Raw genomic sequence first — 21,088 nt, forward strand, 5'->3', positions numbered from 1 at the left:
GGGAATATGTGAAATGACACCCCAAAATACATTCTGCTGCTTCTCCTGAGTACAGGGATACCACATGTGAGACTTTTTGGGAGCCTAGCTGTGTACGCGACCCCGAAAACCAATCCCCATTTTCAGGTTTTCTAATGGCGTAAATTGCTGATTTTACCACTGCTTTACCTGTCAGTTTCAGAGGCCCTGAAATTTCAAGATAGCACAAACCCCTCCCCCCAAATGACCCCATTTTGCAAAGTAGACATGCCAAGCTATTAGCTAAGAGGCATGATAAGTCCATGGAATAGTTTATATTTTGCCACAAGTTTCGGGAAAATTATTATTATTTTTTTTTTGGTTTTTTACACAAAGTTGTCAGTAAATGATATAATGCTCACACATGCCATGGGTATATGTGAAATGACACCCCAAAATACATTGTGCTGCTTCTCCTGAGTACAGGGATACCCCATGTGTGAGACTTTTTGGCAGTCTAGCCACGTACAGGACCCGGAAACCAATCCGCACCTTCTGGCTTACTACCTATCACACTTTTGAAGTCCATGAAATGCCAAGATGGCACAAAACCCCCCCCAAATGACCCAATTTTGCAAAGTAGACACTCCAATCTATTTGCTGAGAGGCATGGTGAGTATTTTGCAGCTCTCATTTTTTTTGGAATATGAAGAAAAAACAAGAAAATGCATTTTTTTCCCTCTTTTTTAAATTTCCAAAACTTTGTGACAAAAAGTGAGATCTGCAAAACACTCAACATGCCTCTCTGCAAATAGCTTAGGGTGTCTACTTTCTAAAAAGGGGTCATTTGGGGGGGGGGTTGTGCTGTCTTGGCATTTCATGGCCTCCGAAACTGTGATAGGTAGTCAGGAGTGAAACTGTGATAGGTAGTCAGGAGTGAAATCAACAATTTACGCCCTTGGAAAGACTGAAAGTGGGGATTGGTTTTCGGGGTCCTGTACTCGGCTAGACTGCAAAAAAGTCTCACACATGGGGTATCCCTGTACTCAGAAGCAGCAGAATGTATTTTGGAGTGTCATTTCACATATACCCATGGCATGTGTGAGCAATATATCATTTACTGACAGCTTTGTGTAAAAAAAAAATAATATATATATATATATATATATATATATATATATATATATTTCCCGGAACTTGTGGAAGAATATAAAATATTCCATGGACTCACCATGCCTCTCAGCAAATAGCTTGGGGTGTCTATTTTCCAAAATGGGGTCATTTGGGGGGGGGGGGGGTTGTGCTATCTTGGAATTTTAGGGCCTCTGAAACTGTGATAGGTAGTCAGGAGTGAAATCAACAATTTATGCCCTTAGAAAGCCTTAAAGTGGGGATTGGTTTTCGGGGTACTGTACTCGGCTAGACTGCAAAAAAGTCTCACACATGGGGTATCCCTGTACTCAGGAGAAGCAGCAGAATGTATTTTGGGGTGTCATTTCACATATACCCATGGCATGTGTGAGCAATATATCATTTACTGACAACTTTGTGTAAAAAAAAAAAATATATATATATATATATATATATACTGTATATATAATTCCCGGAACTTGTGGCAAAATATAAAATATTCCATGGACTCACCATGCCTCTCAGCAAATAGCTTGGTGTGTCTACTTTCCAAAATGGGGTCATTTGGGGGGGGGGGGGTTTGTGCTATCTTGGAATTTTAGGGCCTCCGAAACTGTGATAGGTAGTGCAGAGGTGACATGCACAATTTACGCCATTAGAAAACCTGAGTGTTGATTGGTTTTCGCGGTCCTGTACACAGCTAGGTTCCCAAAAAGTCTCACACATGGGGCATCCCCATACTCAGGAGAAGCGGAAGAATGTATTTTGGGGTGTCATTCCACATATACCCATGTCATGTGTGAGAAATGTATCTTTTAGTGACAACATTGTGTAAAAAAAAAATATATAAATATCCCAAAACTTGTGGCAAAATATAAAATATTCCATGGACTCACCATGCCTCTCAGCAAACAGCTTGGGATGTCTACTTTCGAAAATGGGGTCATTTGGGAGGGTTTTGTGGTATCTTGACATTTCAGGGCCTCCTAAACCGTTATAGGTAGTGAGAAAATGCAATGAAAAATGTACGCCCTTTGAAATTCTGATGGTGGTGATTAGTGTTGAGCGAACACGGACTGTATTATTCGTGTTCGTACCGAATAATTGGATTTTTGTTACCCGAACACGAACCCGAAAACTTTACTGTATGTTCGGGTTTAAAATCCGTGTTCGGTCATTTTATTTCCTGTTTTGTATGTAATGGCGCGCTTTTAATGGCGGGCTTTCAACAGCCAATCAACAAGCGTTTAACTGGTGTGTCTTAAGCCATCCCAGCCATGCCTACTAATGTATTAGTAGCTGTGATTGGCCATCTGAAGCATGTGACCATGTCTTTATAAGTTCGAGAGCCCCAGCGCGCCGCGTCATTCTGCTGTAGTTTAGGGACAGAGCACACATCATACGTGCTGGCTGCTGATTAGGGACAGACCATGATTCTGTGAAAAATTGTGTCCGAAAAGAATGCAGGGACAGGTCGGAGTGCAGGCAGGGAAAGTTATTAGAGCATTTTATGGCCAGGCTGGAGATTAGGCAGGGTCAGTCTACATCGATTTTGCTGTGTGGGGGGTGGTGCAGTGAACGATCTTATTGAGCATATTAGGGCCAGGCTGGAGATTAGGCAGGGACAGTATATATCGATTTTGCTGTGTGGGGGGTGGTGCAGTGAACAATCTTTTTGCCCTCACTTGAGCCCACTGAGGAGGAGGAGGAGGAGGGAGAAAAAAAATCTATTTTTATCAGTCAGTTGTGTGCAGCGTTCATCTTAGATCTATTTTACTACAAGTTAAAAGGGATTTTTTTCCCCCCTTCATAGCCTTTTTGCTGCAGTGCTGACTGTGACATAAGACACTGCTGTGTTCACATGTGCTATTGAGAGATTTTCAATTTTATACACTTTTTTCTATTCCACTATTCAATATACACCCTTTTGGGTTAAAAAAAATGTAATTGTGGCATAGTCTGTACTAATCTATTTAAAAATTACAAACTTAAAGGGGAATTTTCTTTTTTTCCCTTCATAGCCTGCTGGCAGAGCTGACTGTGACATAAGACACTGCTGTGTCACATGTGCTATTGAAAAATCACCAATTTTATATCATATTTTCTATTCCGCTATTCAATCTACATCCTTTGGGGTAAAAAGAATTAAATTGCGGCATAGTCTGTATCGGTACGTGTGAGATACACCTTTCTAATTTTTGAGGCGCATCTTCCACCGCCGAGGATTGCAGGGTGCTTCAGTTTGCCTCCTGCCTGTTCCGAACTCCTCCTACTCCTCATCCTGCCTTTAGGGTACAAAAAATAGTAATCGGGGCCTAGTCTGGGTCTGTACGTGTGAGATAGATACACTTTTTGATATCATATTTTCTATTCCGCTATTCAATCTACACCCTTGGGGTAAAAAGAATTAAATTGCGGCATAGTCTGTATCGGTACGTGTGAGATACACCTTTCCAATTTCTTGGGCGCATCTTACACCGCCGAGGATTGCAGGGTGTTTCAGTTTGCCTCCTGCCTGTTCAGAACTCCTCCTACTCCTCATCCTGCCTTTAGGGTACAAAAAATAGTAATCGGGGCCTAGTCTGGGTCTGTACGTGTGAGATAGATACACCTTTTGATATCATATTTTCTATTCCGCTATTCAATCTACACCCTTGGTGTAAAAATAATTAAATTTCGGCATAGTCTGTATCGGTACGTGTGAGATACACCTTTACAATTTTTGGGGCGCATCTTCCACCGCCGAGGATTGCAGGGTGCTTCAGTTTGCCTCCTGCCTGTTCCGAACTCCTCCTACTCCTCATCCTGCCTTTAGGGTACAAAAAATAGTAATCGGGGCCTAGTCTGGGTCTGTACGTGTGAGTGTAATGTTCTGGTACCTTTGGGTACCCTAATTACTCTTTCATAAGTGTATGCGCCCCACCATTCTCTTTTGGTAAGGTGCGCATACACCTTTAAGACTGATGCTGTCATCACTGAGCGCCGGCCTGGATGGCTATTTAGATCGCCGGCTCTCACTCACATGTGTTCGTTCAAACTGCTTTGTGCCTTGATGCTAACACGACTAACTGAAGAAAACTACTTCGAAATCCCTTCTGTTCCTATAATACCTCACAAACGCATTATTGGAGTTGTCCGTTCCTTGAAGGAAGAGGTTTTGCATGGTATAAGTTTGGATTCACCCCCACCACAACTAAATACTGATGCAGAAGGCTTCCTCTACTACAACGACAAACTTTACATACCACCTACCATACGCACCAAGATCTTGGAATTATCGCATGATGTGCCTATGGCAGGACATATGGGTATGACAAAGACTCTTAATCTGATTACCAGGCAATTCTGGTGGCCTGACATGAAAACATCTATACAAAAATTCGTCTCTTCATGCAATGTCTGTGCCAGGTCCAAAATTGACACTACGAGACCATCCGGTCTACTATGCAGTCTACCAATACCCCAAACTCCATGGGAAGTTGTGTCCTTGGACTTTATAGTGGAATTGCCTCCTTCCAAAGGATTTAATACCATCTTAGTGTCAGTGGACCATCTGACAAAAATGGCACATTTCATTGCTATTCGCAGACTACCTTCGTCCAAACAAACGGCAGAACTCCTGATGAAACATGTCTTTAAGTTACATGGTATCCCAAAAACTCTTCTGTCTGACCGTGGATCACAATTTATTTCCAAGTTCTGGCAAGAACTATGTCACATACTACGGATCGAGCGGAAGCTCACTTCTCCTTACCATCCGCAGACCAACGGACAGACTGAAAGAGTCAACCAATGCATCGAGCAATATTTACGTTGTTACACTTCTTACCAAAAGGATGATTGGGTGGATCTTCTCCCTCTGGCAGAATTTGCCTACAACAACGCAACCCACAGTACGACCAAGCAGAGTCCGTTCTACTTGAACTATGGGTTTCATCCCTCTATTCTTCCACCACGCATCCTTCCTTCAAATAACCCAGTAGCTTCAGACTATCTTACCCAAATAAAGGACTCTCTGGGTTTGCTTAATACTACCATTGCACACGCTCATAGTCAACAAAAGAAGTACTATGATCTTCGCAGAAGACCTTCTCCTCAGTACGCTATCGGGGACCTCGTTTGGCTCTCAACAAAAAATTTAAGACTGAAAATCCCTAGCAAAAAGCTTGGACCTCTGTTCTTGGGACCTTTCCCAATCAAGAAACTTATTGGAAAAGCTGCAGTACAGCTTACATTGCCAATAGACCTCAAAATACATCCCATTTTCCATGTGTCGCTACTGAAGCCCCATGTTCCTGACCAAGGAATAAGGCCTACTATTCCACCTCCTCCTCCTGTACAAGTTGAAGGTGGAGAAGAATATGAGATAAAAGAGATTCTGGATTCTCGTATCCACAGAGGAAGACTTCAGTACTTGGTTCGATGGAAGAACTATGGGCCCCAAGACGACACCTGGCTAAACACACCTCTGACATACATGCCTCTAGATTAATCCGCAATTTTCATGCGAAGTACCCAGACAAACCAGCTCCAGAGGCCTTCAGGAGCCGGCCTTAAGGGGGGGTACTGTAATGTTCTGGTACCTTTGGGTACCCTAATTACTCTTTCATAAGTGTATGCGCCCCACCATTCTCTTTTGGTAAAGTGCGCATACACCTTTAAGACTGATGCTGTCATCACTGAGCGCCGGACTGGATGGCTATTTAGATCGCCGGCTCTCACTCACATGTGTTCGTTCAAACTGCTTTGTGCCTTGATGCTAACCTGTCTTGAAGCTCACATGCTTGCAAGCATACCTCGCTGTCTGAACCACGCTGCGCTGATCCCTGTATCCCGCTACCGGATCATCCGCTCTTGCCGAACCTCTCCTCTGCTACATTGCTATTAGTGATAAGTACCCCACAGGGGAAACCTCTATAACCTTTATACTAAAGCTTACACTATCTAGCTCTGCATACTAAGGACTATTACTACATCTGCATTATCTAAGATTGCTAGCTTTTGAGCCTACTACCACCTGTTCTTGCACTGGGTTGATCTCTCTTGTATGTCCACCTGCTACTCTGTCATCTACTACCATACATGATTGCTAAACCTATCTGCATCCCATCTGCTACTATCTTACTTTCAAGAACATTTCCTTTCAAGTGTCTGTCATCTACCATGTCTACCCAACCTGTCTCTTCAGCCTATCATCACTGTGTTACTATATACATAAGTCACTCTAGGAAACATCTTATTGAGTGTGTGTATTTACTTGCTGAATTGAGATCATCCACACATGATGAGTCATTGAGAGTTGGGAATGGTGTCTCAGCGTTTTTCTACATGACTACTGAAGTGGAATATTTCTGCAGCTGAAAATCCACATCATACGTAAAACGCAGGAGCGTTACAGATTGAACGAACCACAAATGGATTCAGCAGAAATAACCACTCAGATGACACAATTAAAACAGCAAGTACCTGCGTTAATACACGCACTTGCTGAATTAAAAGAAGACAATCAGGCTCTGTCGCAGCAGGTAATTAGACTGACACAACTTACCACTGCTCAGTCCCCTGAACCCAAAATAAATCCTCCTTTGGTATTTACAGGCGTTCGCAAAAAAATTCGCGAATTTAAAAACGCATGTGAGTTACTTTTCTTGCTAAAACCCCGTACCTACCTTACTGATCACATTAAGGTTTGTACTATTATTTCTTACCTAACAGGCGATCCTCGGGCCTGGGCAGTCTCTCTTTTTGAGAAAAGCGACCAGCTTCTCAACTCCTATGCCTTGTTCCTAGCAGAACTCACTAGCCTATATGATGATCCCAATAGGCAGAGTACTGCCGATCTTCAATTAGGATCCTTGAAACAAGGTGGGAGACCTGTAGAAGACTTAGTCGCAGAATTCAATAGATGGACCCTTGATTCAGAATGGAATGATGCATCTCTGAAATCCCAATTTAGGCTTGGCCTATCAGAGGCCGTTAAAGACGAGCTCGCCCGAGCGGATCTGCCAAAAACCCTGGATGCATTGATACAACTCAGTATCACCATAGATAGAAGACTACGAGAAAGAAAGGCTGAGAAAATGGGAATGCCATTATCCAGTTCTTCTCGGATTTCGGCCGTTGACCCCGTTCCTATGGAGGTAGGAACCATACGCCCACCTCTATCAACTATGGAAAGAGCCAGAAGACGATCTGGTAATCTCTGCTTGTACTGTGCATCCCCGGATCACAAGATAAACGTCTGTCCCCTAGTCTACAAAAAGAAGGGTGAGTGTTCACATGTCCTCCTAGGGGGATTGACAACTTCAATCACTAACCCTTACCTTTCTGTTTGCTTAACATTACAGTGGGACCAGAACAGGATTACTACTAAGGCCATGATTGACACAGGATCTTGTGGAAATTATATTGACATACGTTTTGCTGCTTTAAATAAAGTTCCTATTATTTCTAAACTTAAACCTGTCTCAGTGAGTCTTATTAACGGTGTTCCTTTATCCTCTGGTCCGATCACTGATCAGACACAGGCACTCCTAGTCACTACTAACGGGTCTCATATGGAGACCACTACCTTCGATCTAATACCTTCACCCCACTTTCCCATTGTTTTGGGACTTCCCTGGTTGCACACACATCAACCAACCATAGAGTGGAAGGAACAGACCCTGACCTTCCTCTCTTGCTATTGCGAGGGTACGTGTAACCTCCCGTCTTTCGGGAAGATCCTGTCTGTGGTGACAGATGAGATTGCACCACTATGTTATCAGGATCTCTCTGAGGTTTTTCTTGAGAAAAATGCTCAAGCACTACCTCCCCATCGAGACTATGATTGTAGCATTGATCTACTCCCAAATAGCAAATTGCCGTTCGGTCATGTTTATCCTCTTTCACAGGATGAACTTTCCCATCTCAAAGACTATTTGGATGAGAATTTGGAAAAAGGTTTTATTAGACCTTCCACTTCTTCCACAGCAGCAGGACTCTTTTTTGTCCGCAATAAGGACTCAAGTCTCAGGCCTATCATCGACTATAGGCAATTGAATGCTATTACAATAAAAGATCGCTATCCTCTACCGCTTATCCCTGAGCTCATTGAGCAGGTGCGTGGAGCTACCTATTTTTCAAAATTGGACCTGAAAGGAGCATACAATCTCATTCGAATCCGTGATGGACACGAGTGGAAGACTGCATTCAGAACCAGATACGGATTGTTCGAATATCTTGTAATGCCATTCGGGCTATGCAACACCCCTGCAGTTTTTCAACGATTTATAAACGATATTTTCAGAGACTTACTAGATGTCTGTGTTGTGGTATATCTGGACGATATACTTATATATTCACGATCCCTGTCTGAACACATAAGACATGTAAGACTAGTATTATCGAGATTGCTTGCACACAACCTTTATGTGAAACTGAAAAAATGCTTGTTTCATAAAGAAGAGGTACTGTTTCTAGGCTACATCATATCCAAAACAGGAATCGAGATGGACATGAGTAAGATATCCTGCATTCAGGATTGGCCTACACCAACCACACACAAGGCGCTACAGCGATTCCTTGGATTTTCGAATTTCTACAGGAAGTTCATTAGAAACTTCTCTGCCATTGTGAGACCCCTCACACAGCTCACTAGCATTAAAAAACCATTCAAATGGTCAGATGAAGCAAATAAAGCTTTTCACCTGTTAAAGACAAGGTTTACTTCTGCTCCCATACTACGCCATCCAGACCCATCCCTCCAATACATTCTGGAAGTAGATGCGTCAAACATGGCAGTAGGAGCAATACTCTCCCAACGACCAACTCACACTTCACCACTTCATCCAGTCGCCTTTTTTTCTAAATCCCTAAGCAGTCCAGAGATAAATTACCCCGTGGGTGAAAAGGAACTGCTTGCTATAAAATTGACTCTGGAGAATTGGCGACATCTACTCGAAGGCACCCAATTACCAATACTTATATACACGGACCATAAAAATCTCCAATATCTTCAGACTAACAAAACTCTCTCGCACCGACAGGTACGATGGTCACTATTCTTTCTAAGGTTTAACTTCCTAGTGACCTACACACCTGCAGATAAGAACAAAAAGGCGGATGCACTATCACGACTAACTGAAGAAAACTACTTCGAAATTCCTTCCGTTCCTATAATACCTCACAAACGCATTATTGGAGTTGTCCGTTCCTTGAAGGAAGAGGTTTTGCATGGTATAAGTTTGGATTCACCCCCACCACAACTAAATACTGATGCAGAAGGCTTCCTCTACTACAACGACAAACTTTACATACCACCTACCATACGCACCAAGATCTTGGAATTATCGCATGATGTGCCTATGGCAGGACATATGGGTATGACAAAGACTCTTAATCTGATTACCAGGCAATTCTGGTGGCCTGACATGAAAACATCTATACAAAAATTCGTCTCTTCATGCAATGTCTGTGCCAGGTCCAAAATTGACACTACGAGACCATCCGGTCTACTATGCAGTCTACCAATACCCCAAACTCCATGGGAAGTTGTGTCCTTGGACTTTATAGTGGAATTGCCTCCTTCCAAAGGATTTAATACCATCTTAGTGTCAGTGGACCATCTGACAAAAATGGCACATTTCATTGCTATTCGCAGACTACCTTCGTCCAAACAAACGGCAGAACTCCTGATGAAACATGTCTTTAAGTTACATGGTATCCCAAAAACTCTTCTGTCTGACCGTGGATCACAATTTATTTCCAAGTTCTGGCAAGAACTATGTCACATACTACGGATCGAGCGGAAGCTCACTTCTCCTTACCATCCGCAGACCAACGGACAGACTGAAAGAGTCAACCAATGCATCGAGCAATATTTACGTTGTTACACTTCTTACCAAAAGGATGATTGGGTGGATCTTCTCCCTCTGGCAGAATTTGCCTACAACAACGCAACCCACAGTACGACCAAGCAGAGTCCGTTCTACTTGAACTATGGGTTTCATCCCTCTATTCTTCCACCACGCATCCTTCCTTCAAATAACCCAGTAGCTTCAGACTATCTTACCCAAATAAAGGACTCTCTGGGTTTGCTTAATACTACCATTGCACACGCTCATAGTCAACAAAAGAAGTACTATGATCTTCGCAGAAGACCTTCTCCTCAGTACGCTATCGGGGACCTCGTTTGGCTCTCAACAAAAAATTTAAGACTGAAAATCCCTAGCAAAAAGCTTGGACCTCTGTTCTTGGGACCTTTCCCAATCAAGAAACTTATTGGAAAAGCTGCAGTACAGCTTACATTGCCAATAGACCTCAAAATACATCCCATTTTCCATGTGTCGCTACTGAAGCCCCATGTTCCTGACCAAGGAATAAGGCCTACTATTCCACCTCCTCCTCCTGTACAAGTTGAAGGTGGAGAAGAATATGAGATAAAAGAGATTCTGGATTCTCGTATCCACAGAGGAAGACTTCAGTACTTGGTTCGATGGAAGAACTATGGGCCCCAAGACGACACCTGGCTAAACACACCTCTGACATACATGCCTCTAGATTAATCCGCAATTTTCATGCGAAGTACCCAGACAAACCAGCTCCAGAGGCCTTCAGGAGCCGGCCTTAAGGGGGGGGTACTGTAATGTTCTGGTACCTTTGGGTACCCTAATTACTCTTTCATAAGTGTATGCGCCCCACCATTCTCTTTTGGTAAAGTGCGCATACACCTTTAAGACTGATGCTGTCATCACTGAGCGCCGGACTGGATGGCTATTTAGATCGCCGGCTCTCACTCACATGTGTTCGTTCAAACTGCTTTGTGCCTTGATGCTAACCTGTCTTGAAGCTCACATGCTTGCAAGCATACCTCGCTGTCTGAACCACGCTGCGCTGATCCCTGTATCCCGCTACCGGATCATCCGCTCTTGCCGAACCTCTCCTCTGCTACATTGCTATTAGTGATAAGTACCCCACAGGGGAAACCTCTATAACCTTTATACTAAAGCTTACACTATCTAGCTCTGCATACTAAGGACTATTACTACATCTGCATTATCTAAGATTGCTAGCTCTTGAGCCTACTACCACCTGTTCTTGCACTGGGTTGATCTCTCTTGTATGTCCACCTGCTACTCTGTCATCTACTACCATACATGATTGCTAAACCTATCTGCATCCCATCTGCTACTATCTTACTTTCAAGAACATTTCCTTTCAAGTGTCTGTCATCTACCATCTCTACCCAACCTGTCTCTTCAGCCTATCATCACTGTGTTACTATATACATAAGTCACTCTAGGAAACATCTTATTGAGTGTGTGTATTTACTTGCTGAATTGAGATCATCCACACATGATGAGTCATTGAGAGTTGGGAATGGTGTCTCAGCGTTTCTCTACATGACTACTGAAGTGGAATATTTCTGCAGCTGAAAATCCACATCATACGTAAAACGCAGGAGCGTTACAGTGAGATAGATACACCTTTTGATATCATATTTTCTATTCCGCTATTCAATCTACACCCTTGGGGTAAAAATAAATTGCGGCATAGTCTGTATCGGTACGTGTGAGATACACCTTTCCAATTTTTTGGGCGCATCCCTCACCGCCGAGGATTGCAGGGTGTTTCAGTTTGCCTCCTGCCTGTTCCGAACTCCTCATCCTGCCTTTAGGGTACAAAAAATAGTAATCGGGGCCTAGTCTGGGTCTGTACGTGTGAGATAGATACACCTTTTGATATCATATTTTCTATTCCGCTATTCAATCGACACCCTTGGGGTAAAAATAATTAAATTGCGGCATAGTCTGTATCGGTACGTGTGAGATACACCTTTCCAATTTTTGGGGCGCATCTTCCACCGCCGAGGATTGCAGGGTGCTTCAGTTTGCCTCCTGCCTGTTCCGAACTCCTCCTACTCCTCATCCTGCCTTTAGGGTACAAAAAATAGTAATCAGGGCCTAGTCTGGGTCTGTACGTGTGAGATAGATACACCTTTTGATATCATATTTTCTATTCCGCTATTCAATCTACACCCTTGGGTTAAAAAGAATTAAATTGCGGCATAGTCTGTATCGGTACGTGTGAGATACACCTTTCCAATTTTTTGGGCACATCTTACACTGCCGAGGATTGCAGGGTGCTTCAGTTTGCCTCCTGCCTGTTCCGAACTCCTCCTACTCCTCATCCTCCCTTTAGGGTACAAAAAATAGTAATCGGGGCCTAGTCTGTGTTTGTGCATGTGAGATACACCGTTTTATAAATTTTTTCTATTCCGCTATTTAGTATACACCCTTTTGGAGTGTAAAAAATTAAATTACGGCATAGTCCAGTGGTTCTCAATTCCGGTCCTCGGGACCCACTAACAGGCCAGATTTTAAGTATTACCTTGGGGGATGCAGACTAGAATACTGCAATCACTGAGCAGCAAATGAGATCACCTGTGATGTAATTTAGTTATCTTGCAAACCTGGCCTGTTGGTGGGTCCCGAGGACCGGAATTGAGAACCACTGGCATAGTCTGTATCGGTACGTGTGAGATACACCTTTTAAATTTGTTTGGCCCATCTCCTTCCACCGCCGAGGATTGCAGGGCGCTTCAGTTTGCCTCCTGTTCCGAACTCCTCCTACTCCTCTTCCTCATCCTCCCTTTAGGGTACAAAAAATTGTAATCGGGGCCTAGTCTGTGTTTGTACGTGTGAGATACACCGTTTTGTATCCTTTTTTCTATTCCGCTATTCAATATACACCCTTTTGGGGTGAAAAAAATTAAATTGCGGCATACTTTGCATATTTGACTGTGAGATACACCCATTGTATTTGTATACTGTTTTTCTATTCCGATATTTAATAAATACCCTTTTGGGGTAAAAAAAATTAAATTGCGGCATAATTTGCATATTTGACTGTGAGATACACCCGTGCGATACTGTTGTTGTTTTGTTCCGCTATTCAATAAACACCTTTCTAGGGCAAGATCATAAATTACAGAAATATGAGGAGACCGTCAAATAGGGGCCGTGGCCTGGGTCGTGGTGCTGCTGGTAGAGCTCCTGTTGCAAGGAGAGGACGTGGTAGATCTGTGCCAGCTACACGCACAAGTGAAACACCTTCCTCAAGTGTGAGTAGGCGACAGAACCTGCAGCAGTATTTGGTAGGGCATCATGCGCCTCTAGAAGTGATGAGGCCAGAACAAGTAGAGGCGATAGTAGATTGGGTTGCTGCTGACAGTGCCTCCAGTTCCTTCACATTGTCTCCCACCCAGTCTACTGCAGAAAGGTCAGAGTTGGCACCTGCAGCCGATGTCCAACCGTCTTTCACCTCACGCCCTTGCAAATCAGGCAAGCAGTCTAAGCCTCATGCAGCAGTCTCTTCTTCTTTTTGATGACTCTTTCAGCAGGGTTTTCCAGGGCCATCCACCTAGCCCTGACCCAGAAGTGGAAGAGATTGAGTGCAGCAATGCCCAACCACTTATTTCACAAGATGAGTACATGGAAGGACCATCGCAGCACGTCTCCGATGATGACGAAACGCAGGTGCCAACTGCTGCGGCACTCAGAATTGTGGAGACCGACAAGGAGGGAAGGGGTGAAGACTGGGTGGAAGATGATGTGGAGGACGATGAGGTCCTCGACCCCACATGGAATGAAGGTCATGGAGGTGACCTGAATAGTTTGGAGGAAGAGGCGGTGGTTTCACAGAGCCACCAGCACAGCAGAAGAGGGAGCAGGGTGCAGAAGCGGAGCGGCCGTGCCCTAGACACTACGCCTGCTACTGCCCAACGCAGCAAGGGACCGAGCACACCAAAGCCAGCTCAAAGGAGTTCTCTAGCGTGGAATTCTTCAGAAAATGTGCTGATGACAGGACACGAGTGGTTTGCACCCTGTGCAATCAGAGCCTGAAGCGAGGCATAAACCTTCTTAACCTGAGCACAACCTGCATGATCAGGCATCTAAGTGCAAAGCACGAGCTGCAGTGGAGTAGACACCTTCAAAACCAAGAAAGGTCTCTGGCTCCTCCTGCTTCCTCTTCTGCTGCAGTCTCGGCCTCTTCATCCACCTCTGTTGTGATACCGGCACCTGCCACCCCGCAAACAGACGATCTGTCAGCAACACCACCACCTGGGTCACCAACCAACTCCACAATGTCCCGTGGAAGCGTTCAGCTTTCCATCTCCCAAACACTTGAGAGGAAGAGGAAGTACCCCCCTACCCACCCGCAATCCCTGGCCCTGAATGCCAGCATTTCAAAATTCTTGGCCTTTGAAATGCTGTCATTCCGTCTGGTGGAGATGCACAGTTTTAAAAGCCTTATGTCGGTGGCTGTCCCACAGTACGTCGTGCCCAGCCGCCACTACTTTTCCAGGCAAGCCATCCCTTCCCTGCACAACCAAGTGGGGGAAAAAATCAGGTGTGCACTGCGCAACGCCATTTGTGCCAAGGTCCACCTTACTACCGATACGTGGACCAGTAAGCACGGTCAGGGGCGTTATATCTCCCTAACGGCACACTGGGTAAATGCAGTGGCAGATGGGCCTGAGGCGGATAGCAATTTGGCGCATGTCCTTCCACCACCGAGGATTGCAGGGCGCTTCAGTTTGCCTCCTGTTCCTAACTCCTCCTACTCCGCTTCCTCATCCTCTACTGCCTCCTCATCCGGTCAGCGTAACACCTTCACCACCAACTTCAGCACAGCCAGGGGTAAACGACAGCAGGCAGTTTTAAAACTTGCCTGTTTGAGGGAAAAACCACACACCGCGCAGGAGTTGTGGAGGAGCATGGAACAGCAGACAAATGAGTGGTTGTTGCCAGCGAGCATCAAGCCCGGCCTGGTGGTGTGCGATAACGGGCGAAATCTCATAGCAGCTCTGGGCCTAGCCGGTTTGATGCACATCCCTTGCCTGGAGCAATTTTGGCGCAATTTGGTGGTGCAGAGGTTCCTTAAAAATTACTCCGATATGTCAGAGCTGCTGCAGAAAGTGCGGGCCGTCTGTGCGCACTTTCAGCGTTTTCACCCTGCTGCTGCTCGCCTGTCAGCGCTGCAGCGTAACTTCGGCCTTCCCGCCTCATATGTGACGTGCCCACAAGGTGGAACTCCACCTTGCACATGCTGGAAAGACTGTGCGAGCAGCAGCAGGCCATAGTGGAGTTTCAGCTGCAGCACGCACGCGAGTCGCTCTGCGGAACAGCACCACTTTACCACCAATAACTGGGCCTCCATGCGAGACCTGTGTGCCTTGTTGTGCTGTTTTGAGTACTCCACCAACATGGCCAGTGCCGATGACGCCGTTGTCAGCTTAACTATCCCACTTCTATGCCTCCTTCAAAAAACGATTCGGGCGATGATGGAAGAGGATGTGGCACAGGATGAAGAGGAGGATGAAGAGGTAACATTTTTAAGGCTTTCAGGGCAGTCATTCACAAGTGGCTCCGAGGGTGGGTTCCTGCACCCACAAACGCCAGGGACACAATTGTCCAGCAGGGGCACAGTTCTGGAGGATGAGGAGATGGAACCATGTTCACAGCAGGGTGGCAGCCAGGCCAGCTCATGGCCATCACTGGTGCGTGGCTGGGGGGATACAGAGGACACAGACGATACACCTCCCACAGAGGACAGCCTTTCGTTGCCTCTGGGCAGTCTGGCACACATGAGTGATTACATGCTGCAGTGTCTCCACAACGACCGCCGAGTTGCCCACATTCTAACTTGTGCTGATTACTGGGTGGCCACGCTGCTGGATCCCCGTTACAAGGACAACGTACCGTCCTTAATTCACTCACTGGAGCGCGATCGCAAGATGTGCGAGTACAAGCGCACGCTGGTAGATGCGATGCTGCTGGCATTCCCACCTGACAGCGGGGCCACAGTGGAAGCACAAGGCCAAGGCAGAGGAGGAAGAGGTCGCCAACGCAACCAGGGCACCGCCAGCACCTCAAAAGGCAGGGTTAGCATGGCCGAAATGTGGAAAAGCTTTGTCAGCACGCCACAACAAACAGCAGCACCAGCAGCTCATATGGAACATCTTAGCAGGAGGCAGCATTTCACCAACATGGTGGAGCAGTATGTGTGCACACGCCTACATGTAGTGAATGATGGGTCTGCCCCCTTCAACTTCTGGGTCTCCAAATTAGGCACATGGCCTGAGCTTGCCCTTTACACCTTGGAGGTGCTGGCATGCCCTGCAGCCAGTGTATTATCTGAACGTGGATTTAGCACGGCTGGGGTCGTTATCACAGACAAGCGCAGCCGCCTGTCCGCTTCCACCTACACCGCCACCACCACCTCAACCTCCCTCCTACTCCATATGGGCCTCGTCCTTCACAGATGAAGAAAATTGTTTTATTTTTCTGTTTTTTTTCATGTTTTAAGTTATTTCCATATCCACATTTGTTTGCAGAGCACTTGCCATGCTCTTAACTACGTTTTGCTGCCATTTGCAGCACTCTAGCCCTTTCCATTGGTGTTTTAGAGCCATTTTAGTGCCTGAAAGTTCGGGTCCCCATTGACTTCAATGGGGTTCGGTGTCCAGGGAAAAGTTCGGAAAAAGTCCGGGACACGGACATCCAGGTGTCCGCTCAACTCTAGTGGTGATTTGTTTTCGGGCTCCCGTACAGTGCTAGGCTCCCAAAAAGTCTCACATATGTGGTATCCCTGTACTTAGGAGAAGCAGCAGAATATATTTTAGGGTGTAATTACACATATACCCATGGCATGTGTGAGGAATATATTAACTTCAATGACAACTTTGTGTAAAAAAAAAAAAAATTTTTTTTAGTCTTTTTTTCAAACACCTGTGACAAAAAAATGAAATATTCAATGAGTTAAACATGCCTCTCAGAACATTCCTTAGGATGTCTACTTTCCAAAAAGTTGTAGTTTGGGGGGGGGGGGTTTGTACTGCCCTGCCATTTTAGCACTTCATGAAATGAGATAGGCAGTCAGAAATTAAAGCTGCGTAAATTTCAGTATTTACACCATAGTTTGTAGACGCTATCACTTTTGCGCAAACCAATAAAAATACGTCATTGAATTTTTTAGTCAAAGACATGTAGCTAAATATATTTTGGCCAAAAAAAGACATAAATTGAGTATATTGGATATTTTTTAAAAGACAAAGTTGAAAAAGTCATTTTTTCGCAAAATTTTCGCTCTTTTTTTTATTATCGCAAAAAATAAAAAGCGCAGAGGTGATCAAATACCACCAAAAGAAAGCTCTGTTTGTGGGGAAAAAAAAGGACGTAAATTTTGTTTGGGTACAGCATTGCATGACCGCGCGCGATTGTCAGTTAAAGTCAGGAAGTGCCAAGTTGAAAAAAGGGGTCTGGTCAGGAAGGGGGTAAAATCTTCTGGGGCTTAAGTGGTTAAAAAGCCGGTTTTAGACAATTTTGTCTCCAATGGCCTGAAATTTTGTTTGGGTCAAAATGACTGTATTTTGGTCTGCAAGTGTCTAAAAAGGCTTTTTTAGTCAAAATAACTGCATTTGGTCACCAAAGGTCTGAAAAAATATTTTAGTCAAAATGACTGTATTTTTGCCTTTTAGAGTCTTAACCACTTTACCACTGGAGGATTTTGCTGTCTTACGTCCAGGCCACCTTTTGCGATTCTGCACTGTGCGACTTTAACTGACAATTGCGCGGTCGTGCGACACCGTACCCAAACGAAATTTAGGTCCTTTTTTTCCCCCACAAACAGAGCTTTCTTTTGGTGGTATTTGATCACCTGTGCGATTTTCACTTTTTGCACTATAAACAAAAAAATAGCGTAAATTTTGAAAAAATAATATTTTTCAAATTTTTTTTATATGAAATCCCCCCCCCCCCCCCCAAAAAATGTAAAAATCTAAATTTTTTAAAATTTTTGGCCAATTTGTTTTCTGCTACATATGTTTGGTAAAAAAATCACAATAAGCGTATTTTGATCGGGTTGCGCAAAAGTTATTGCGTTTACTAAGGGAAAGATTTCTGTCATTTTTGGTGTTTTTTTTTAAACGAGTAATGGCGGAGATCTGCGATTTTTTTGCAGGACTGCGACATTGCGGCAGACAGATCGGACCCTTGACTGACATTTTTGACACTTTTGGGGGTACCAGTGACATTACTACAGTAATCAGTGCTATATATATGCACTGTTACTGTAAAAATGACACTGGCAGGGAAGGGGTTAATTTTATTGGAGAGGGAGGGGTTAATGTATGCCTGGTGCTTACTAACGTGTGTGGGGGGAGGTGACTGAGTGACACAGGGACAGATTGCAGGTTCAGCTATGCTGAACCCTGCAATCTGACCCTGTCTGTCACTTAGGAGATCCGCCCGCTTTGTTTACACAAGCGGGCGGATCTCCAGACTCGATTCCCCCACGATCGGGGAAGAGCAGCGGCGATCACCGCCGCTCCTCCCCTGGCCCGACTCCCGCTGTGACTGAATACAGCGGGAGCAAGCCTCCGGCCGCGCTCACACGCGGACCACAAGGGGAGGAGTCCAGCGCCGTAGGTTTACGCCGCTGGACGGGAACAAGCCACTTTGCCGCAGTACAGTCAACGTGACTGGTCGGCAAGTGGTTAAAAAGCCGGTTTTAGACAAGATAACTGCATTTGGTCTCCAGTAGCTTGAAAAAAATTTTTTGGGTCAAAATGACTGTATTTTGGTCTCCAAGTGTCTAAAAAGCCTTTTTAAGTCAAAATAACTGCATTTGGTCACCAAAGGTCTGAAAATTTTTTTTAGTTAAAATGACTGTATTTTTGTCTTTTAGAGTCTTAAAAAGCCAGTTTTAGACAAGATAACTGCATTTGGTCTCCTATGGCCTGAACAATTTTTTGGGGTCAACATGACTATTTTGGTCTCCAAGTGTCTAAAAGGCATTTTTTAGTCAAAATAACTGCATTTGCTCACCAAAGGTCTGAAAACATTTTTTAGTGAAAATGACTATATTTTTGTCTTTTAGAGTCTTAAAAAGCCGGTTTTAGACAAGATAACTGCATTTTGTCTCCAATGGCCTGAGAATTTTTTTGGGTCAAAAATCACTATTTTGGTCTGCAAGTGTCTAAAAAGGCTTTTCTACTCAAAATAACTGCATTTGGTCACCAAAGGTCTAAAAAAATATTTTAGTCAAAATGACTATTTTTGTCTTTTAGAGTCTTAAAAAGCCGGTTTTAAAGATAACTGCTTTGGTCTCCAATGGCCTGACATTTTTTTTTGGTCAAAATGACTGTATTTTGGTCTCCAAGTGTCTAAAAGGCATTTTTTAATCAAAATAACTGCATTTGGTCACCAAAGGTCTGAAAAAATTTTTTAGTCAAAATGACTATATTTTTGTCTTTTAGAGTCTTAAAAAGCCGGTTTTAGACAAGATAACTGCATTTGGTCCCCAATTGCCTGATAAAATTATTTTGGGTAAAAATGACTATTTTGGTCTCCAAGTGTCTAAAAAGCCTTTTTTAATCAAAATAACTGCATTTGGTCACCCAAGGTCTGAAAAACTATAGTCAAAATGACTATTTTTGTCTTTAAGGCTCCATGCACACAGGGCGTCATAAAAACGTGCTCCAAAGCTTTTTCTTGATGCCAGGAAAAAGCAGCTGTAAAAACGTGCTTTCAGTAGCTTTTTCCATTAGCGTTATTGCACGTTTGGCCACGTAGCTTTTAGCAGCGTTTTTTCGGCCTCCATTCAAAATCAATGGTTCCCTATGGGAGCCTTTTGATTTGAATGGAAGTCGCACCGCAAGTCGGATCAGGATGATGCGACTTGCGGCGCGACTTGGGCTGTGAGAATCTTGAGGGGGAACTCTATGCCAAAATGGGGAAAAAAACGGCGTGGGGTTCCCCCCCCAGGTTCCAAACCAGGCCCGGTATGGAATTTGAGGGTAGCCCCTCGCCGAAAAAAAACGGCGTGGGGCCCCCCCAAAATCCATACCAGACCCTTATCCGAGCATGCAGCCAGGAAAGGGGACGAGCGAGCGGCGCCACCCCCCCTGGACCATACCAGGCCACACGCCCTTAACATGGGGGGGTGTGGGTGCTTTGGGGCAGGGAGGCTCTGCACCCCCCACCTCAAAGCACCTTGCCCCCATGTTGATGAGGACAAGGGCCTCATCCCCACAACCCTGGCCAGTGGTTGTGGGGGTCTGCGGGCAAGGGGCTCATCGGAATCTGGAAGCCCCCTTTAACAAGGGGGCCCCCCAGATCCCGGACCCCCTCCCTATGTGAATGGTTATGGGGTACACTGTACCCCTACCCATTCACCCCATAAAAGGAAGTGTGTGTAAATAACGACAGAAGACGTTTTGAAAAGCTTATTGAAAATCTTCATCCGGTCCTCTCTGCTCCGGTCTTCTCCTCTCCGCTCTTCTGCTCTTTTGCCTCCACTGGTCTTCTTCCTCCGGTCCTCCTCCAACGCTGTCCCGGTGATTATGCCGGTCTCCGGTCTCTGCAGCTTGTTATATAGCCATTAGGGACGTGGCCTTTCGGCGAGGCCCCGCCCCCTTGTCACAGACGACGTCGGTGACATAAGGGGGCGTGGCCTCCCAGTGACGTCACCGGGAGGCCACGCCCCTAATGACTATATAATAAGCTGCAGAGACTGGCATAATCACCGGAACAGCGTTGGAGGAAGACTGTACCCCTACCCATTCACCCCATAAAAGGAAGTGTGTGTAAATAACGACAGGAGACGTTTTGAAAAGTTTATTAAAAATCTTCATCCGGTCTTCTCTGCTCCGCTCTTCTGCCCTCCGCTCTTCTGCCTCCTCTGGTCTTCCTCCAACGCTGTCCCAGTGATTATATTATATAGCCATTAGGGGCGTGGCCTCCCGGTGACGTCACTGGGAGGCCCCGTCCCCTTATTAGTGTGATTGTGACTTGAGTTTGCGCTAGTGAGTTTGTTTCCTATCCAAAAGTAGGTTTAGGGTCCCCGCCACCCCCAATAAATATTTAACCACCTGATCACCCCCAGTTAACCCCTGCATTGCCCTGTCACAGTGTCACTTTTATAGTGTACAGTTTATTTTCTGATCACTATTATT

Source organism: Pelophylax lessonae, assembly GCF_965119305.1.
Source record: "Pelophylax lessonae genome assembly, chromosome: 13".
NCBI lineage: Eukaryota > Metazoa > Chordata > Amphibia > Anura > Ranidae > Pelophylax > Pelophylax lessonae.